Source organism: Gossypium raimondii, chromosome 3, assembly GCF_025698545.1.
Source record: "Gossypium raimondii isolate GPD5lz chromosome 3, ASM2569854v1, whole genome shotgun sequence".
Taxonomy (NCBI): domain Eukaryota; kingdom Viridiplantae; phylum Streptophyta; class Magnoliopsida; order Malvales; family Malvaceae; genus Gossypium; species Gossypium raimondii.
The window spans coordinates 46,971,486-46,977,722 of record NC_068567.1 but is presented as its reverse complement, the minus strand read 5'-3'; the positions used below and the strand labels follow the sequence as shown (position 1 = coordinate 46,977,722).

The 6,237-nt window shown below is 28.3% G+C and overlaps 1 long non-coding RNA gene across 1 annotated transcript; it reads right to left on the bottom strand.

Moving 5' to 3' along the window:
• Positions 1-3,747: 3,747 nt before the first annotated feature.
• Positions 3,748-5,464, bottom strand: LOC128039630 (uncharacterized). Its single transcript, XR_008194077.1, has 3 exons — positions 4,799-5,464; positions 4,628-4,672; positions 3,748-3,955 (listed from the first exon to the last, which is right to left on the bottom strand). It is a non-coding gene; the product is annotated as an uncharacterized LOC128039630 (long non-coding RNA).
• Positions 5,465-6,237: the final 773 nt, after the last annotated feature.

Genomic DNA, 6,237 nt, shown 5'->3' with positions numbered 1-6,237 from the left:
AGGTATTAGCTTTTACAAGCTTTCAGAGAATTTTGTGTTTATGTTTTGAGGGTTCTTATTTCGAGTTTTGGGGTTTAGTTTTTTATCTACATCTTTGTACTCTTTGTTTTTTCCGTTATAGTGAAATTATCTTTACCCATGGTTTTTTATCCTCTTCGAAGGGATTTTTCCACGTAAAATATTTGTGTTCGATCTTTTCAATTTCTTTGTTATTTTAATCGTTCGTTGCTTAATTGGGTTTATCCCCAACATGTACATTTATTAAGTAGTTTTTAATGGATAATAGTCAATTTTATAAGTTCACTTAATTTTTAGGGTACTTTCATTTTAATTACTTAACCATTAAATTTTTAATGCGATTAATTTGTACATGCCACATCATGTTCACGTTTTCATTTTAGTCTATTAACTTTTAGGTTGCTTTCATTTTGGTCACCCAAATATTTTTTAAATATTGATCGGGGTAAAAAATTAAAGATTAAAGTGAAAAACGGTAAAAACTAAAATAATGCTTTCAAAATTGTCATATTGTACTTGTTTACCCCATTCTTGAAAGTTCTAAATTTATTTTCTTTTCAATATTGAAATTTAAATTTCAAAAATCAAAATCAATTAAATAAGTTATTGAAATTTTTTATCCTAGATAGTTTCAACTAATTTGTTACTATAATATTAAAATTAATTAAATTAATTAATTTAGTCTCCTTTTAAATCATAAAATTTTATTTTATGTTTCCAAATTGAAATAAACTCAAATAAATCATTTTTAATAATTGTACATGAAACCCAAATTCCTTTTGATTATATGATCTCGAGTCTTTCATACTAAGCTAAAAGCAAAGAAAAATTCTTACAATTAATTAAATTAATTAATTTTGTATTTCATGTCAAATAAAACCCCAAAATTTTCATCACTTCCTTACCAAAAAAGCAATTAATTTAATTAATTAAGCAATTAATAGTTTAATTAATTGCAATGATTATTTTCCTTTTAGCTTAGTATGAAATATTAGAGATTATGTAATAAAAAGAAAATTAAGTTTTGTAGACAACTAATTTCAATAATACAGAAGAAATCGGTTAATATTATTAAGGGATAAAAAATTTCAACTATTTATTTAATTGATTTTATGTTTTGAAATTTAATAATTTCAATATGGAAAAAAAGAAATTTAGAATTTTGACAACATGATAAACAAGTACAATTTGACATTTTTAATACATTATTTTAATTTCTACCTTTTCTTACTTTAATCCTTAATTAATTTTTTACCCCAATCATTACTTTAAAAAAGGATAGTTCTTTGGGTGACCCAAATGAAAGCAATCTAGAAGTTGAGTGACCAAAATGAAAGTATAACCATAATATGATGTGTACAATTAACCGCTATTAGCGATTTAATAGTTGGGTGACTAAAATAAAATTAAAGAACCTCAAAAGTTTAGTGATGAAATTACAAAGATTTCATTTCAGTCACCAAAATAAAAGCGCTCTAAAAATTAGGTGACCAACTAAATAGTTTACCTGTTTTATAAAGCAAGTAATTATTACTAGGGGTGTTCAGTCGGTTAACCGACTAGTTAACCGACCCGAAATAACATTAACCGAATTAACCGACCTTTCAAAATTTTTAACCGTTAATTGAACCGAAATTTTTTCAAAAAAATTAACCGAATCGAAATTTTTTCGGTTAATTCGGTCGGTTAACCAAATTAACCGAAAATTATATGTTTTTTTATTTTTGGTTAAAAATTAGCTGACTTACCCGAATTAACCGAATTACCCGAATTACCCTAATTAACTGAATTGAATCACTACATAAAAAACATTACATAAGTCTTTGAATTTTATTTTTATTTATTAAATTGTTTGTAATTTTTATGATTGGGTTGGGTTGGGTTGGGTTGAATACTTGGGTTTGGATTGGGTTTAGGTGAATAGTGAGCCTATTTATATATTATAATTTTATTTATTAATTTTTTCGGTTAAACCGAAAAAATTCGGTTAACCGACCGGTTTCGAACCGAATTAACCGTTAACCGAAAAATAAAAAATAATTAACCAACTCCCGACCGAAAAAATTCGGTTAACTGACGGATTAACCGAATTCAGTAGGTTAACCGAATTTTTTCGGTTTTACCCGAATTTTATACACCCCTAATTATTATACTGTAGCATTCTGGTCAAACTTTAAAAAGGAAACACATTCTTTTATTAAGTTTTAAATTTTTTTAAAAACATATTACATAAAAAATTGGAAAGATATTAATATTAATATTTAATTTTTTATAAATTCGAGTTGGCGTGACATCCAATTTAGCTTTAAAAATTTCAAATTGTTTCTTTATTTGAGTAAAAATAATAAAATTTGTTGTTAATTTATGTAGCTTGGAAAAAAAGTAGGGCTTAGTAAATAAGAATAAGAATGATAGTAATGGTAATGGTAATGGTAGGAGAATTTCGTTGTCATAAGTAAGTTTTTAGGTGAAATCTAAGTTTCTTAGACATACAATTAGCAAATCTTTTGGTTCTTCTTTTGACGATTCCGTAGGTTTCCAAATAATTTGATTGTTTGCGTGTTAACACCACAAATATGTTCAAAGCATTAGGCATTACATCCATTGTGTCACCTCAAATCAACCTAATTTATTTAATTTAATACTAGTCTTTGTTATAATTTCTCTCTTGTTTTAATGTTTTCATACAAATTAGATTTAAAAATGAGTAAATTTCAAATTTAGATGTAGAGCTCAAAAGATTGAGGTCAGAATTTTGAAAATTTCCTCTTACTAGAGATACATATATCATCACTATCTAAGTAATCATGTGTATATTATGAAAGCAACAGAACGTACATATGTGCATATAGAAATGATATATAATAAATAATGAAACATATACTTTAAAATTAACAATAATACAATAAATGTTATATGTACAAAATTAAAATAAATTAAATTAGTTTATATTGTGAGATAAAAGGAGATTTAAATAGGTGTATATGAGGAAAAAAAAAATGCACTCCAATTGCTTTTTAACGTATATGGTCATCTTTCTATAAAACGTCAAAAATGTTATCATGCTCACGAATGTTGAACACAATAAAAAAAAATGTTATGCACCGCTCGATAATTTTACACAATTCTTCATATGTTCCCCTCCTTAAGGTTTCATGTTGTTCAAACAATAATTTTGTAAACATTAAATTCTTGATAAAATTGTATACACTATATACAACTGGCAAAACAAGCTTGAGCTTGAAAGCCCGCTCTATAAACCTTAAACTCTGCCTAAACATTACGATCAGATCTAGAAAAGTTATTATGATTCAATTTGAAAATTTAGAAATCATTTGAGGCTTGTAGAAATAACACTAACTTATGATAAATACAATTCCAGTTTATTTTTAAAAAAAATATTTTTCTTAATTAATTTGTTAATTTTGTCGATCAAATTTATATTTATAAAACACTTATGTATGCAGCGGAACTCTTAGTTAAATTTAGTTTTGAAAAAACGCAGTTTGATATTGAAAATCCAATGTTTTGCTGATAGAGTAATTTTAATTTTAAAACGGTTCAAAACGGAAAATAAAAATTCAAAACAAAAACAATCCAAAATAGTCCAACAATACCAAAACAGAGTAAACAAAGTTTAAAGTAACACAAATTAAATGTTTTTAGCTGAGCGACGTCGCACCGATCTGTCCTATGTTTGTGGGTTACTTGAGAGTAAACAAGCAGAAGTGAGCTTACAAGCTTAGTGTGTAACTCATTGCATACAGTAAATCAGATACACATGTTTTAACATATTACAGAACTGATATAGACATTGTTGCATAACAGATACACATTTATATGTATATCAGTTACAGATTCAAATGCAAAACAGATACAGATACAGATACAGATTCAGATCCTAACTCCATCTGGTACACATCATCTCCGACCATCCCTACACACCAATTAGGGTATTAAATACTCATTCAGCCCCACACACTACTAATTGATCATAAGTTACTTTACATAATATATGCAGACCAGCTGCCAAATCAAAATGCAAAAACCCGCCAAAAACAGATATATGTGGTTGAGCTACCGAATACTAGAGATAAATTAATCTGCCCACACTTCCTTCATAATTATAATCCCACCCCAATGCATATGCATAACTAAACAAATATCAGATACATGTATGTCATACATGCGTTACACATCAGATTCAGATAATATTAGCATATAACAAATCATGCTAGCACATATAACATACTACTAATGCATTCATAAATCGTATTTAACACTAACAGAGCATTAGAAATCATGGTTTATAGACCAATTTGTACCATACTGACCCTACGAAAGGGTTACATTCGATTCGTACGACGAATATGACCTTAGGGAAAATTTTTAGAATTTGAGCCCACACGCCCGTGTGGCCCACATGGCCTACTTGGCCAACCCATGTGGCCCACATAGCCTGACACACGGTCTCACACACGTTCGTGTGGCCCATATGGCCTAATTGATCCAGATCGTGTGGCTCACACATTCTGGCACACGGCCTAGTGTCGACAGTCCAGTTTTTCAGCTTTCAGTCATTTGCGATTTTTGGATATTCGTTTCATACCTGGTCAAATTCTGTTGTAGGCCCAAAAATCACGTATTCCAGTACCTAGATTGACAATTAACACTGATTAGTACCCAAAATTCTACCAATCTAGGTGACTAATTTAATAAACCAACGTCAAACAAACCCAATATTAGAAGCAAACAACTCCTGCAATGGAAAACCCCATACCCCTTAACAAATCCATAGCTTAAAACGAACTCAGTTTGTCGGAGAACCAATCGCCACACGATCTTCTCCTAACACATCACAACACACAAATAATTTCCAAAAACACTTCATTAGCAAATAAAATAATTAAACACCCTTAAATAGCATAACAACCAACAGAACTTATAACCTTGCCCAAACATGAATACGCATAGGGTCGAAACAACTAGAAAGGAACTGCAAATAACAGAAGTTACGAGCAACATCGTTTCAGTAAATAGGATAAATAAGAACAAAATTGAAAACAACCTTTGCTTGGGAAAAGCAAGAGAGATATCCAAAGAAAACAATAAAGTATGAAAGAAAGAGTAAGAAAGAAAGAAGAAAATTTAGAATTTCTTTACTGGAGAACAAATTGAAACACACGAATGGGGAAATTGGGGAGAAAGAATGGGAAATGTGACTAGTGAAGCAGATTTTTAGGAATACTATTCAATTTTTAAAATTTTCAAAACAAAAAGAAATAGGATAAAAATAAAATAAAATAAAGAAGATATGCCCGTAATCCCAACTAACGCAATTCATATCCAACAGATTTCCTAGACTTCAATTTGAAACCAAATTCCTCTAGCTGTGAGACACACAAGAACATTAGCAAAAATAATTCTAATTTCTCACACAGGGATTTAAACTCAAAGTTCAAAAGTAAACTGACTCCTTGGTACTAAACCAACAGTCTCATTCTATCTCAAAGCAAAAATAGTTTTAAGTCTAACGAATAGAGATAGGAACAAAAATAACAAAACTTTCCAAAAATGAGATTTGAACCCATGACATTAAACACACATCCAAAACTCTCAACCACTAAAGTAAATACTTAAACTTGACAAAATTTAACAAATCCAAAAACTCAAATTTTGGGGCGTTACACGCTCGTGCCAATCTGATCCTGTAACGGATCCGAGACTGAAAAAAATCATAGCCCAAGAAAATTCGAGCCTAACAAAATCTAAGCACAAACCCATAACAAATTCGAGCCTGAGACTGATCTAGCCTAAGCCCGAGATAAATCCGACACAAAGCTCAAAAATGTTCAAATTTATAACTGGACATAATAGACATTAATAATTAATATAATTTTATGATATTACTTAAAATAGAAAATATAAATAAATGATAATTTTTTATTTTTAAAAAATTTAGTCTTGCATATTTATATTAAAATTTTATTAATAGGAAAAGTAAATAATAATAGCATATTTATATTAAAATTTTATTAACAGGAAAAGTAAATAATAATTTTTGTATGTTAAATTATAAAGTGAAACAAATTTTAAAGAAATTAACTTAATATAAAATATTTTAATACTATAATTATATATGTATAATAAATATGTAAAATAATAAATATTAAAATATATAAAATTAAACCTTAATGATAATATAATATATTATTTAAC